At 45.2% G+C, this 15405-nt stretch overlaps 1 long non-coding RNA gene across 1 annotated transcript in view; it reads left to right on the forward strand.

Annotated features, from left to right (window-relative positions):
• LOC121102089 overlaps positions 1 to 15405 on the forward strand; it is a 325135-nt gene that overhangs the window by 1479 nt on the left and 308251 nt on the right. The gene's annotated exons all lie outside the window — the stretch shown is intronic.

Consider the following 15405-nt stretch of genomic DNA (forward strand, 5'->3'; position numbering starts at 1 on the left):
CGCGCCGCCTGGATACAGGTTTTCTCTCTCTCCCCTCAGTTTGGCTCTTTGATGCTGCCTTGAAAAATGAGATGATTAATCAATTAGGTTAGTGGCCAATTAGGCATAACCTTGTAGCAAAATAATTATGCCCGGCTCTCTGGGCTTTCACTGGTGATGAGATGGGAATCCAGCCCAGGTGGAGGGGCTGTTCCGAAAAGATATGGCTGATCGGGGAATTTAAGATTTAAAAAAATCCAAATGTGTGGTGGCGGCAGAGGTTGTGTTCCCCCCCCCCCCCCCCCCCCAGCAAATTAACCCTTGGCAGCACAGCCTGGGTGGACTTTGCAGGCAGCATGTTTCCAACAGCTCAGAAAAGGTGTGTCCCCTGCTTGCCAGCCCCATCCCCCTCGTCGTCTCCGAGGGGCTCTCGCCTGGAAATCGCCTCACAGTGGCTTTGCTGCTGTTTTGGGAGACTGAGTTCCGATGAATGCATTTTAGTTTCATGTCCAAGGAATCGCGTCGTCGTTGCAGGAGGTTCTTGTGCTGTGCCTTCCGAGGATGCACATTTCCCCCACTCTTGTTAAATAAAGCAGTTATTAAATGGGTGCAAATGGGAGACAATCTGTCTCCAGGGCTGGGAAGTTCTGCTGCTCAGCGGGCTTCCTTTTTCTTTTTTGGAGTGACTGGTGGGGTTTGGCACTGCAGTATTACAATACAGCCATATTAAAAAGGTCTTCATAGCTTCGAGCCCTCCACCACTGCAGCCCCATCCTCAACAGACTTCTTTCTTAAATCCTTTTTTGCCAGCAGCATAAAGGGGATTTCTAATGTGTACCGTGTGCATTTGAATCCCTTTCTGTCTCTATTTTAAGCTTTTCCTATCTGTTTATGCGTCTGAACCCTATATTGTAGATTTCTTTTCAGAAGGCAGACACCTAGAGCTGTTCCCAGGGCAGAGGGATTTTTGCAACAGGTCCTAGGTCTGGGTTTTCTAATAATGAGTCCCCCTGGCATTTAGTGAGCCAGGGCCCCCTTCTCTCCACCAGTGACCTGACCATGTTGGACCAGGTGGTCATTGACATCCCCTGCAGTGCTGACATGAGCTGGTTCTGAATTTTATGGCTTTTCTTCCTTTCTGAGCTGATCAAGAGGAGTAGCTGAGCAGTGCAATGTGACAGTGGCAGTGCCACCTCACTCCCAGTGGAAAAAGCTGGCTGGGGCTTAGGAGCAAATAGGAAGTGCCCAGCTGGAAGACTGCCTAGTGATCCTGGTGTTCAGGGACAACTGGGAACCATAGGCTCCACCCGCCTTCCACAAAATGAAGGGCCACCGTTCAGCCCTCTCTCTTTTCCAAGATTTATTTTGTTTCTTGAAGCCGGACTCAGCCATTCACCTCACTGTGATCCAATTTGTTGTTCAGATTCTTGTGCTAGCGAAGGCCTTCCTCCTCTTCTAAAATTTAAGCTTTTTTACATAGTGGGAAGGGAGATGGTGGGAAAAGGAAGGGAGAGAGGACAGAGTGAAAGAGGATGAGGTGGGGACGGTGGGAAGAGAGAAACAGAGGGACAGAGACAGCTTCAGTCTTCGAAAAGAGGCAGGCAGTGGGAAGGAGGCAGGAGAGGTAGAGAAAGAGGAGGAAACATAGGCAGGGGCGGACATACAGGGAGGAGGAATTCTAGTTCACAGAGGGGGACAGAAGGGCCCATAGGAACTAAAGTCTCGTTTTATTGCCTGGCTTGAAAGAATATAGAGGAAAACCCTGAGCTGCAAAAGACTCCTTCCGGATAGACTTGCTTGGAACTCAGCTTTGACATAATCAGATAATTACTTATGACATAAACATTGTACCACAGAAACCATCAACTCTGGTTCTTGTCTCTTCCTTGACTGGGAGGCTGCCGTTGCTGGTGTGTGGTTGGAGCTGGTAAGGATCTGTTCGCTTAACAGATGTGTTTTGCATAGCCCCCAAAGCAGATTCTTGTCTGGGTCAGATTGGGGTACTCCCGTTGGACGGGCTGGGTGTCCAAATAATTTTGGAGGGGAGCTATTCCTTTGTTTTAAATGTCTTTCATAGAATGGACAAATTTTTAAAGATGTGTTTTTTGTTTATTTAAAGTTGGAGGAAAAAAGAAAAATGATAGTAAATACTTTTACCTGCCATCTAAAACTAAGAGTGATGGGAAAGTAATGCCAATTAATTTTCTCCTCTCCAGCCTCCTTGTCCCCATTCCAGACCATCCTCAGAGCCCCCGACTCATCTCCTGACCTCCAGTACAGGCCTTCCCCAGAGCTGTGACTTGATCTTTCTAAAACATAGCTTTGATCATGTTATTCCCCAGATCAAAAACCATAAAAGTTTCCCTGTTGCCTGAAGTATATTATTCAAATATCTGACCATAGACTTCAGAGCCTTTCAGAGCCTGGCCTTCTGGTTCCCTCCTACACACACACACACACACACACACACACATCCTAACACACAGCATCACACACATACACAATCCTCTTTCACACACACACACCTGTATAGAGCATCGTCACGTACACACACACATACACACACTACACTCACATCACATGTACGCACTACAGATGTACCTTTCGTACGTTTGTGGGTACAACTTTTTTTTCCTTGTCTAGAAAACACATTCCTACTCTACCTGGTGAACTCTACCCATCAGAAGGGTCACTTGAAGGTCCTGTGTGTCTCTTTCAATTTCCTGGAAATGGAAGAACAGTATTAGCTGCTATACTTCTTAATGTGGTGGTGGGAATAGGAACTTTGGGGTCCTCATGGCTACAAGCCCTGTCTAGAGAGCGAGAGGCACTTGTAGAAGAGAAAAGGGAGTGTTTCTCAGGTTGAAATCAACTTAGGTTGGGGTGCTGTGTGACACTGGTTGGTTTGGGCAAGGTAGTGACCATCACCTGGTGATATTTAGACTATTTCTTTGTTGGTGAGAGTGCAGGAATCCTGTATCATGAACAGTTGCTCACTTACAGCTTATGAAACAGCCTTATTGTGGAGGACAGAAGACCCAGTGCCACCAGACAACCTTTCAATTTATCTAGCAAAGCCCATGAAGTTCCTGTCTCAAAGGGGACAGAATTGAACAAGAATGAACACCAAATAAAAAATTCATTTGTATTCATGGGCTTTTAATAAATAAAAACGATTTTTTTTTCTGAAATGAACTCCAAGCCATAGGTCTTGACACTTCTTGCTTAATTAACATGCAGAGTATGACTTCTTCTTGTTTCAAAATGACAATTTTTTTTTTTTTTTAGAAGCTTGAGCTCAGATCTTTAGTGACATTTTTTCTCCCAGCAGATATTTACAGCCGAGCTGGAAACTGACAGGAAGGAGGGTTTAAAACGAAAATGTTACCAAACTGAAGTTTACATCTGAGTGAAACACATGGTGTCACCATGGACAGAGTCCTAAGAACTCAAAATATTTGTCAATTTGTAAAACTTGAAGAAACCAAGCTGTTTCCTTTGTTAATGTGAACTCTAAAATTTTTATTTTTGCTTATGCATGATGGTGGCCATTTCTACTTCTTATCTGTTTGCTTTTTACTGTGGTCATGGAATTCCAGCCACACGCTTTTTCTTTATCCTCTGTTCAGATAAGGCAGACTGCCTGAGGCTTAGTCCCCAGGTTCATGTCTATGTCTGTACTTGTACTTACGAAGTTCTTCCTGCCTGGAACACCCTTCTTTTTCAAATCTCCTCCAGATCCACTAGGCTTTTAAAGCCGAGGTCAGGTGCCAAGTCCTGCATGAAGTTTTCTTAGTTAACTCTACTGAATATTGACAGGCATGACAATGGTGGTTTTTTTTTTTTTAATCACCTTATTAATTTTTCAAATCTATGAATAATACAAGTTAACTGTAAAAAATGTGCAAGTATAGAAAAATATAAGGAGTTAGTAAAAATCATTTGAAATTCCCATTGTGTTATCTATAATTTGGTGACTGTCGTTTCATTTATGTCCTTAGACCCATATATTAGCATATATAGATGGATGTGATTTTATATACTCTGTCTTATTATGAAAGCTGTTTGCTTTTTGTTCTGGGCATCTATTTTTTTTTTTTAAAGATTTTATTTATTTATTTGACAGAGATAGAGACAGCCAGCGAGAGAGGGAACACAAGCAGGGGGAGTGGGAGAGGAAGAAGCAGGCTCATAGCGGAAGAGCCTGACGTGGGGCTCGATCCCAGAACGCTGGGATCACGCCCTGAGCCGAAGGCAGATGCTTAACCGCTGTGCCATCCAGGCGCCCCTGGGCATCTATTTTTTAATCCAGTTTTTGTTTGCTTTTTTACTGTCCCTTGCCACATAAACTAATCTAATAACCTAGATATCTTTTATATTTTCTCTATGCTTTCATAATATTTACACGTATATGTTCATACACAGTATGTACATACATAAGGAGTTTTGTCATTGATTTAAAAGACAAGATCAGATATGTATTTCTTGACATTCTGTATTTCTCACTTAAAACACTATAGAAACTTTTCTGCCACTCACCCCCCCAGCCCTCCCTCAGCCAATTTGTATAGATACATCACTCTTTTCAATGGCTTTGTGAGTTTCAATGGTATGAATATACAACAAAATTTTCAACCATTTCCCTACCAATGAGCATTTACTTTTGTTTCACTAATTTTTGTACACAATGCTGAAATAAGCATCCTTGTATGTTTATCATTATCTATTGTTATGCTTGAACTTTTAAGAATAGCATCCCAAAACTAAGATTTCTAAGTCAAAGGATATGTACTTTTTAAAGTTTTGGGAGATAGTGCCACATATCTTTCCAAGGAGAATGTAGTAATTCACATTTCCGTTAACATGTATGAAATAGTCTTTTCCCTCTATCTTTGCCAGGAGCATGTGTTATCATTGACTTGAGCTAACCTGGTTAGGTAGCAAGTGATAGCTCATTGTTATTTACTTCGTATTTTTCATCTCCTGTTCATTGGGCATTTGAATTTGCTTCTCGATGCACAGCTAATTCATCTTTGCCCGTTTTTCTTTTTGATGGTCTATCTTTTTCTTATTTCATAAGGATTCCTTTCATATTCTTTTTTCTTTCATCTATAATGTATATGATTTTCTTTCCTTAGAAGTTTGATCTGGTGTCATAATGATCTGTTTATTGGTCTGTGCCCAAACTAGACTGTGAGTTACTAGACAGCAGTGATGTGTCTGATTCATCTCTAGGACATCACATCTAGGGCAAGGCCTAACAAAGTGTAGGTTCAGAATAAAGGGTTATGACATTGACTGCTTGTGTGATATTCAAGCGTATTTCATTTAACATTGAATTGCATGAAATAACATGTATGAGGCATCCATAGCCTGGGATGTTTCAAATTAACAAAATTTCAAGATGACTAATGTTTTGGAAATATTTATCAATAAATTACACATTTCCCTCCTTTTTTTAAAAATAACTTTTTATTATGTTATGTTAGTCACCATACAGTACATCCTTAGTTTTTGATGTAGTGTTCCATGATTCATTGTTTGCGTATAACACCCAGTGCTCCATGCAATATGTGCCCTCCTTAATACCCATTACCGGCCTATCCCACTTCCCTACCCCCCTCCCCTCTGAAGCCCTGTTTGTTTCCCAGAATCCACAGTCTCTCATGGTTCATTCCTCCTTCTGTTTACCCCCCTTCATTCTTCCCTTCCTTCTCCTACATTTCCCTCCTTTTTAAAATGAATGCGACTCAAATATCATTATAAGCATCAGTAGTTGTGTTGGGCTCTGTACTTGATAATCTTAAGGACTATTTATTTTTTTAAGATTTTATTTATTTGAGAGAGAGAGAGAGAGCATGAGTGGGGGTGGGGAGGGCAGAGGGAGAGGAAGAAGAAGACCCCCTGCTGATCAGGGAGCCTGTCACGGGGCTAGATCCCAGGACCCCAAGATCTGAGCCAAAGGCAGACGCTTAACCAACTGAGCCCTGAAGGATTATTTTGTGATGCAGGACTGTTTACCCCTATATACAAGTGGCCTCAGACCTCTGGATGTGCAGATTTTAGATTCTAATAACTAATTTTTGTACTTTTGCAGTCTTTTTCCTCCCTATCAGATTGTGCTCTTGTGTCTTGGTATTATCAATTTACCTGCCTCTAAAAGTTGTCCTCGTCCCTTTCTACCCATCTTTGCATTGGCTGTGGACTAATGTAGCAGGAATCCTGCTCACTGGAAATGTGGGTGTATTAAGGGTCAATAAGCACCTTGGCCTGGGCGCCATTACTGTGAATAAAGTACCTCAGCCTCCACAGTGAAGAGACACCCGAGACTGTTTAGGGGTCTTTTTTGTTTCTTTGTTTACAACTGTTTCCTGGGAAGGTGAGATTGCTAAGTAAGTGAAGTGGTGGCCTGCCGTCTCAATTAGGATGTAGGTCCAACGGCATGTAGCCCCGACCCTAAATATAAGGGATTACAAGATCTTAAGAGTGGTAGAAATCTATATACTCCAGTCTTGTGAAGGTCTGAGCATATAGGGCAGCTGTGTGCCGTGAAGTCGTGCGGCGTCCGGGCTCCTTCTAGCTCGCTGCTTCTACACCCCTAGGACATTGCTTCCGTCTTCATGATCCAGGACGGTACGTCACCACATCCTCATTCAAACTAGATGGCTGGAAGAGAGAAAAGAGGTCGGAGGAGAACCTTCCCATTTCTCTAAAGCATGTGGCCAGAAGTTGCCCCCGTAATTTCTTTTTGCATCTTCATTGACTAGCGCCGATGCTCCTGACCCCTCCTGACTGAAGGGAGGCTCAGGAGTACTGTTTTTACTGTGGGTGGCCATGTGCCGGAAGCGGGGTGCTGTATTAGAAGACGGGGAGAATGGATGTTGGTGGACGCGCTAGCAGCGTCTGCCACACCTACACGCGTCATCCCCGGTGTCCTCTCAGCTTTCTCGCCACATTGTCAACTCTTGAGTGCAGTTGTCTACTTTCTCTCCCCACCGCCCACTGTGGCATGGCACGTAAAATAGTTGCTCAATAAAGAGAGCTGTATTTCTAAACTTTCTCTCCTTGTGAGTGATGAGAAAATGCTGACATGGAGTTCAGGGACTAGAAAATTTGGAACTTTCTGGCTGATTTTTCTTTAATTTAGCTCATGCCCTGTATAGTCCTCTGTGGCTGCACTCGAGGTTAATTATTCCAATTTCCTACTCCACCTTCGGTCTCTGCTCTAAGAGGTCTCGGTGAGGAGACCGCATGCTTTGGAAGCAGGTGTGTTGGCAACTCTGTGAGAGTCAAGGGGAAAATCAGCCCCCTGCAAATAATACAAGTTTGAGATTATGACCTCCTTTGCAAAAAAAGGGTCCCCTGGTAATCAACAGATTGCATGGCCCAGCTGAAGTTTCTGCACCCCATGGGCTCCCATTGCCTTTCTGATTAACACAGAAGCATCTCCTTCCTTACTCCAGACTGACTCTGGAATTGGGTTAGTTCAGCCTAACAGCTGATTCTAATTGATCTCCCTGCTTCCAAAGCACAAATGTGATCTATTTTTTTCCAGGTGTGGGGAGGTTTTGATGGGTGGGAGTGATATTTAATTATGCACTTTCTCCCTCCGCATTAAAAACCAAATAGGAGATGAACACTGGGGCTAGTCAAAGATGAAGCCTGGGTCTTATTTCTGTTAAAGCTTGGTTGGAGGCTGTGTACGTTGTGCAGCTGCATCAGGACTCCTGAACTTTCTCTTTCAGTTGGTCTCAGCTGGATATATACAGGTCTCCCTGTCCCCCTGTAGGACCACAATTGGCCTCATAGCAACGAATGAGGATCTCTGAGGTAAGGCAGCTTTGAAGGAGAGAAAGAAAGGAGCTGTCGTGTTGTATCAATTAGGTTCTTAGTTGATGATGACACAGTTTAAGCAGAAGGGGATTTATTAATGGGTGTTGGGTAGCCTACCCCATTCTAGAAGGATCCTGGGGGCCAAGCTTGGATGTGAGGACAGTTATTCAATCACACCATGGAATTGTTAGGGTGGAGATGACACTGTTGCTAGGGACACATGGGAGGATCTTTGTCTGAGCTGTCCCAGAAGAGCTACTCTCTCTGCACATGGCAGAGACCAGCTGTCTTTTCACTTCCTCCCTCCAGGCCTCGTGCAAGTGTGTCTGCTTGGTGTCCCAGAGCACCCTGTAGTCACTCCTGGGTCTCACAGAGGTGTAAGAAACACAGAAGTGTGGTTGGAATTGTGCTGAGAGAGTCTAGAGTGTATCTGCTGTAGCCACATACGTTTATGCTCCTCTCTGGATTTCACCCAAAAGATAAATCAGTCCCTTTCCTTTGAGGAGAAGCGATGGAAGTGTTGCTGCCTTGCTTTTCCCTTCTGGGAGTGGCGTGTAAGTAGGCAGTAAGCCTTCCCCTTGAACATCACACACTAGCTCACAAACCCTCAGAGGCCACCGTGGCTTTCAGGATGTAACTCAGACTCTTTCGTGTGGCAGAGAAGCCCCTCCTTGGTTTGTATCCTGTATATCACTCCTCTCCAGTCCTCTTTCTTTTTGCTATCCAGCTTTCTATTCTGGGTGCAATCCATTCTGAGCTGCTTGGAAGACTCTTGAACGTGCCCAGGCTCTCCCAAGCTTCCACGTCTCTGTGCCTGCTGCGCTCCTCTCCCTGCACCATGAGGAAACTGTCCTTCATGTCCCCCTTCGTTTGGCAGACTTCTCCCTACTCTTTAAGACAGAAGCACCATTTCCTCTGGGAATCTTCTTTGTCCCTTCCTAGACTGGATTAGGTGTCCCTCCTGGATATGCCCAAAGCACCCAGCAAGCCCTTTTGTCACTACACCTAGCACATACTATGTGACCTTTGGTTTATCAGTCTGCTCATGCTAGTGCAAGCTGCCTGAGAGCATGGTCTTCGTCTTTTCTCTCTGCATCTCAGTAGCTAGCGCAAGGCCTGGGAGGGACATAGTAGTTGTGCAAATGAATAAAAGAATGCATGATCCCTATCTGGTGAAGGACATGGACTCCCAAGTCAGAATCTGACTTTGCCACCATGTAGTTCATATAGCTTTAGACAAATTAAACATCACAGGGTGGTTGTATAAAGGCTAAATAAAATAATACATGTGGCGTGCTTAGCATGGAACACATAGTGGACACTCCATAAAATTCAGCTATCCCTTTGATTTTCCGATAATCATTATTGTTGCAGGTGTTCAATGAACAGTAGTGATCGCTAGCACACTTTCTAGACCAAAGTATAAAGTGGTGATCTGTGACATTTCCTACATCCCAAAGAACCGCCCGACCCCCAAATACCATGAAACCTGCAGTGAATTGAGAGGAAGAGTAAAAGTAGACAGAAATTGACAGAAGTTACCAAGGGAGAATCATATATAGAGCAGTTCAGTGACAGAGTGAGAGAATGCCTCCTGACATCAGGTTTGTCACTAGGATTTTACTAACAGTTTTTGCCTCCCTTTATATACTTCTTTCTTTACTCCACAATTTTTCCCTAAAAAAAAACAAAAAGAAGAAGACACTGAGGTGACACTGAAAACAATGTCAAAAGTTCAGTGAAGGTCAAGCATTTTCCAAGGGATTGCCTGGAAGCACACATCCCGCTGTGTCCTCTCTGGGAGTGTGTGATGTTAAGACAGTGGGAGCATCAAGCCAATGTCGAAAACCAGCTTGGTATATGGCAAATGTCTTCTTTGTGCCAAACTCCTAGCACAGCGTGTTACACAGAGTCGATGCCTTTCCATCTATGTGTGTGCAAAATACCTTCTCTTTCTCTTGTTTCCCTGTGGGTCCACACTCATTTCACTACATCCAATCCAGCAAACATTTATTGAACCCCTACCGCATGCAGGGAACTCTACTGAATCATTCTCCCCTTCTATGCTTGTTTCTCCCACCACATTAATGTCATTGCTTTATTAGAAATAAAGACTCGTGTCAAAAGGAAATGTTTGTCATTGGCATCTACTGTTTTTAAAGGGACAACGTAAAAGAAAATATTCACGTTGCTAGTTTCTGTAGAAATAGTCCTTGTTATCAGGCCTGAATGGACGCAGAGTCAGAAGAACATTGACCTGGAGGGAGTATGGAGACTAAGGACCTGTCCTACTTTGATGTTTGACCTTGGGTATGTGGTTTAACATATTTGGGTTCCAGGTTTCCAGTGATTATTAAGAACTTTTCCAGCCCTAATTTATTATGATTTAAAAAAAGTATAAAGGGAACATAACAAAGTTTGGATTTGCTGTGCAAATAAGGAAAGTGTAGTGGATTTGGGATTGGAAGGCTTGATTTGAACTGTGGCATTGACATGTGTCTTGTGTGACATTGGGCTTAAGCTCTCAGCCTCTCCAAATCCTTCTCTATAAAATGGGGATGCTGCCTTTTGCCTTCCCTGCTGCATAAAATTGGTGTGAAGCTTCAAAGAGGTGATGCATGTGAAAGTGAATTATGAATGACAAGGGACTGTACACATGTACGTGTAAGCTATTATTACTGTTAATAATCATTTTGATTTCAATATTTTATTCCAACCAACACTTTTGCATTTTGCCTTCTGGGTTATTTGAAGAGAGCATCATCTTTCATCCACCGCTCCCCCCCCCCGCCCCCGCGCCCAAAGCGGTCAGGGGATTTCTCAAAGGAATGGGTGCTGTGTCCTCTGCCTGTCTTTCCGATCGACACCCATGTTGGGCCCCAGCACTTGTCTGAGTGTATAGTGTTTCAATTGTTGGCCTGAAAGGAGGCCATTTGTTCCCTGCTAAATGAGCTGTTACTGTGTGACTCTGTCCCCTCGACACCTGGGGCTGTGTTCATGGGAGAATCCAGCCGTGGATCTCAGGAGCCTTTTTGAAAAGTTTATTAGAAGAAGGGAGAAAACATTTCTCAGCAGGTTGTACCCTCCGTCACTGGATTCGTCTCATTAGTCAGAGGAGGGTGGGAGGGCAGGTCTGCCTGTCTTGGTTCCTGCAAGCACTGCCGGAGGGTCAGGGGGGCGTAAGGGGAGGCACAGCCCTCCCAACAGCCGCTCTCTGGCCTTTCTGCTGTCCCTACTCCAAAGGTGGCTAATTAGGTCTAATTGGATGGTGTATTGCTGTCTATGGATTGGGGCAGCTTATCTAAGCTTGCCTCCAGGGGCACCTTTCCCTTATTTAGGCCCCAGGCCTGGCCAAGTCTCATGACCTACAAGGAAGAGACCCCCTCTCACAATGCGTTTTTGGGCTCTGTCCATCATGAGTGGCCTGGCTCTGAGAGCTGAAGGGGCGGCTTCTAGCCAGACTGGGGTGGCTGATCTGCCCAATAAGGACCCAGCTGCCCCATCAGCCCTTTATGTGGGTGCCTGGTGGACTCAGGTTAAGTTCACTAGGGGTGATGCTGTTGTTTCGACTGTGCCAGGGGTTGGCCATCTCATTCCTGGGTCTTCTGTGACATCCCATTGACACAGGGTGACTCCCAAGTACAGGAGGGAGACCAAGAGAGAGGATTTTGTCATAACCACTTCCTCACCTCTCCCTCTGTACACACCCTGCACACTCTCGACATGGAGGCCAAGTTAATGACACAGGCAGGACTAGAATTCAGAGCTCCCGCCCTGCAAGAGGGTATGTGTCTGTCTCTGGAGGAACTCTGCTTCCTCATCTCTTCACCGTTATAGACCAGGTGCTCAGAAAGTCCTTAGGAAACAAATGGATGAGGGCCTCAAACTAGGATGTTTTCACAATCAAGCCCTTGAAAAGCTGGGTTCAAATCCTGATTCTATAACTCACTTAGTATCTGACTTTCATCAAGCTATTTAACGTCTCCCAATTCCAGTTCCCACTGCTGTAAAATGAAGATGATGATAATTGGGTCTACTTCACGGGGGGTTTGTGGACATTACGTCAGGTGAGCACTTGGCTCAGGTTATGATCATCGTTTGTAATTAGCTGCCTAACTCTCCACCCATCACGCAGATGAGGGTGTGGTTTGAGTGAGGGGAATGACTGGTCCCCTGCTACACAGCTCATTATAGACCAAGGCAGAAATAGAATCTAATCTTTGCTGTCTTCCTGTTCCGCTGAGATCCAGGTCTGAGAAGTAAGTCTATCCTGGAGTTTTCCTTCAGTCAGATAAATACTTTTTCTTGTCCATTTCTTCCAGCTCTTGGCCCTATAGATTGTAGGAGCCCCGTAAGTATGAGGCTGGGTTAAGGTCAGAGGCTCCGGGGTTAGTCATTCAGAGCTCAGGGCCCAGCCTCTGTACTCTGCTCTCTGAGTGGTATCTGGCAAATCCCAAATCTGACCATGTCACTTCCTCTGCCTCAAGCCCTCAGTGGCTCCCCATTGCCTTGGCATAAAGTGCAAACCTTTCCCATCCCTGGCCCTCTTTGATCAGCCTGGACCACCTGGGCCCCAGGAATCACTTGCACGTCCTTGTTTCCTCCTGAGCCATTGCATATCTGGGACATGGTTTGTTGAATGAATGGTGCCGAGTGACTTGAAGTTCTCCCAGCTTTCCAGAGCTGTGATTCTAGCATTCCCAGGGAATAGACAGATGGGCCCAGCAGGAGGAGAGCCCATGCCTTCCACGGCTGCCCGGCCCCTGTCCTGGCCACCCTTGTCCTTCTCCCGGTGGCTGGTCACACAGCCTGCTGGGCAGGCTTTTCTGCCCCACAGGACTATTTTCCACTCAGTGTGAAATTTCACTTTTGTAGCCCTCTCTCTGTGCAATGCCTCTGAGCACCCTGCCTTTCCCCATTATGTCACCTATCACAGGGCATCACAACCCTGTTTACTTGTCTGGGAGCGCCAGGAGGCAGGGACCGTATCTGTTTTGCTCCCCATCGTAGCTCTAGTCCGTGACAGCAGGGAACCGGTATGGATTTGCTGCAGGAATGAAAGAATGGCTCTGAGGTTGGAGCTGTGGCAGTCGGCACACAGGGAGAACGTGTGGGCCCAAGTCCTGGCACATCTGACGTCTCTAGCTCAGCTGACAGTAAACATCAGCCTAGCCTTTATTTTTCTCATTATGTTTAAAACCCACCAGTTGCCCAATAGTATAATTTTCTAAGTGGTTTCATTTCAGCTCTGCTAATTGAAGAGAACCAAGCTCTTTTTGAAGGCTTACTTTGTGTGTGGCTGTCACTGGTGAGAGTCGAGACTGGTTGTCAATCACTGACAATAGCGTGCCATTCTGGAATAATTTAAGTTTAGGTCTTTCTTTCACTCAGGCATTCATACCCTGTTATATGTTTTCATACTGAGCTGAGAACAATCTGGGGTGAGAAACTGTCATGTGTTCCAGGAACTGAAATGGAGATTTCTTTTGAGATTTCAAATTCCTCTGGTCTGCAGCTCAGAGTAGCTTAGGGGGAGGATCAGAGGTTTGGGAGTCAGACCTCCTGTACCCCCCAGATTTGAAAGTGCTGTTTCCCCACCCACTCCACCGGTCAGGTGATCTTGACTTGGGTTACTCGGTTTCTGAACCTATTTCCTTACACAATCAAAGGGGATGTGAGTACTTTGCACCAGAGATTATCAAGAGAATAGTGACATCATGAAAAGACTGGGATCAGAGCAGGCACCTGGGAAGCAGTGGACCTTCCTGCCAGCTTGTCACACTGCGTGCAGGTTACACAGTACCTCATTGCACACAGGGCTCCAGAGGGGGCTCGCATATGGTCCCTGGGCAGACTTAGGGGATTCGGCAGACCCGTGTTCAAATCCCAACCCTGCCACTTCCTTCAGTAGCTGGGAGAATGAATAAATCATGCGCACCTAGAATTCCTTTACTATAAATGAGGGAGAGTAATACCTACCCATAAGCTGTTACGGAGATTGAAATTATGTGAACTATCACCATACTCAGTATTCAATAAATGTCAACTCCTTTCTCCTCCTCCTCTCTACATTTCAATACATGTATTTTATGGGAGAGAAAGAGAAAAAATGGTCCCTAAATCCTGCTTCACATTAAAGATACAAGCATACAAGCATTTGCTTGGTATTCTTAGCCACACCCACCTGCAACTGGCTCATTTATTTGACAGATATTTATTGAGTACCTACTGTGCGCTGCGTATGGTTGTTGGCACTGGGATACAGCAATATAGAAATCAGTAGGTCTGCTCGGATGGTGCTTATATCCAGTGAGAGATGGATAATAAACAAACAGGTCATATAATGGCATAAGTAGTAAAGATGAAGAGGACAGCTGCTCTGAGGAGGTGGCATTTGCACAGAGCCTTTGTTCTTGCTGTTCCCTCCACTTTACAATGCCATCCCTCTCACATGTCACACCCTTCCTGTCAGGAGTGTCCTCTTCTTCAAAACTCCACTCAGACGTCACCTGCTCTGAACGCCACTTTTGCTTGCCCGTTGAGCCAGATTTAGTCTCCCCTCTGTGCCCCCACAACACCTTACTCTCGATCTGTCAGTACTTCCCATGTTTAACGTGCTTCTCCTCCACTGGATTCCAGCTCTTCAGGGTCACAGGTTTCGCTTCCTTTCAGCTTCAGTGCCGGGCACAGTGCTGGGCACAGAATGAGCTCGTTAATGGTGCACTGAGGGAGTCACGGAGACAGTGGATTGACTCAGACATCAGCATCAGCACATGCTGACCACACAAGGGGGTGGCGGGTAGGTGGCTGCAGCCTGCCCTGGGGAAGCCCACTCAGCTGTGAGATGTGTACTTCGCTCTCCGAGCTAAGCAGGCTTGCTCTCAGACAGGGTGGTCGTCACATTGCACAAAGTAAACTCTGTTTCAAGCTTTGTGGTTGGAAATCATCTTGCTCAATATTATAATCATTATACAGCGTCCATGTAGAACCTTTAGCCCATGGTTTGCACCTCCATCCAGACTTCCTGTCCTCACGTCTCAGTTGCCAAGTCTGCCATCTTGTTTCTCACCCATTTAACTGGCCCTGCCCACTCTGCTCCTCCCCTTGCCACCCTCCTGCTGTGTGGTGAATGGGTGAGCTAGCCTAAGACCTGAGTTCAGTATCCAACTCTGCCAGATGTCACGTACGTAGCCTTGGCACAATCATCTCCCTGTACTGAGTCTCAAGTTTGCTACCTTTGAAATTGTCCTCTTCTGTCCTGCCAATAATAAATAATGTTGGGGTAATAATGTTATAAATTAGAATATTCAAAGGCAGTATATGAGCTCAGATATAGTTGAAAGAGCCCCAAATTTCACTGCTCCTCCACCTACTGGTTAGGTGACCTCAAGCAATTCACTCGCTTTCTCTGGACTGTTTCCTCATGTATACAACGGAGATGACAAAGACAACTAACACCTCCCAAAACATGGCATGCCAAGTACTCTTCTAAACCCTTTATTAACTCATATACTCTTCACATGCTCCTATGAACTTGCTACTATAGTCACCCTTATTGCACAGCTGAGGACACATAGGCACAGAGGGGTTAAG

Source organism: Ursus maritimus, unplaced genomic scaffold (assembly GCF_017311325.1).
Source record: "Ursus maritimus isolate PB19 unplaced genomic scaffold, ASM1731132v1 scaffold_12, whole genome shotgun sequence".
In the NCBI taxonomy this organism is placed as follows: domain Eukaryota; kingdom Metazoa; phylum Chordata; class Mammalia; order Carnivora; family Ursidae; genus Ursus; species Ursus maritimus.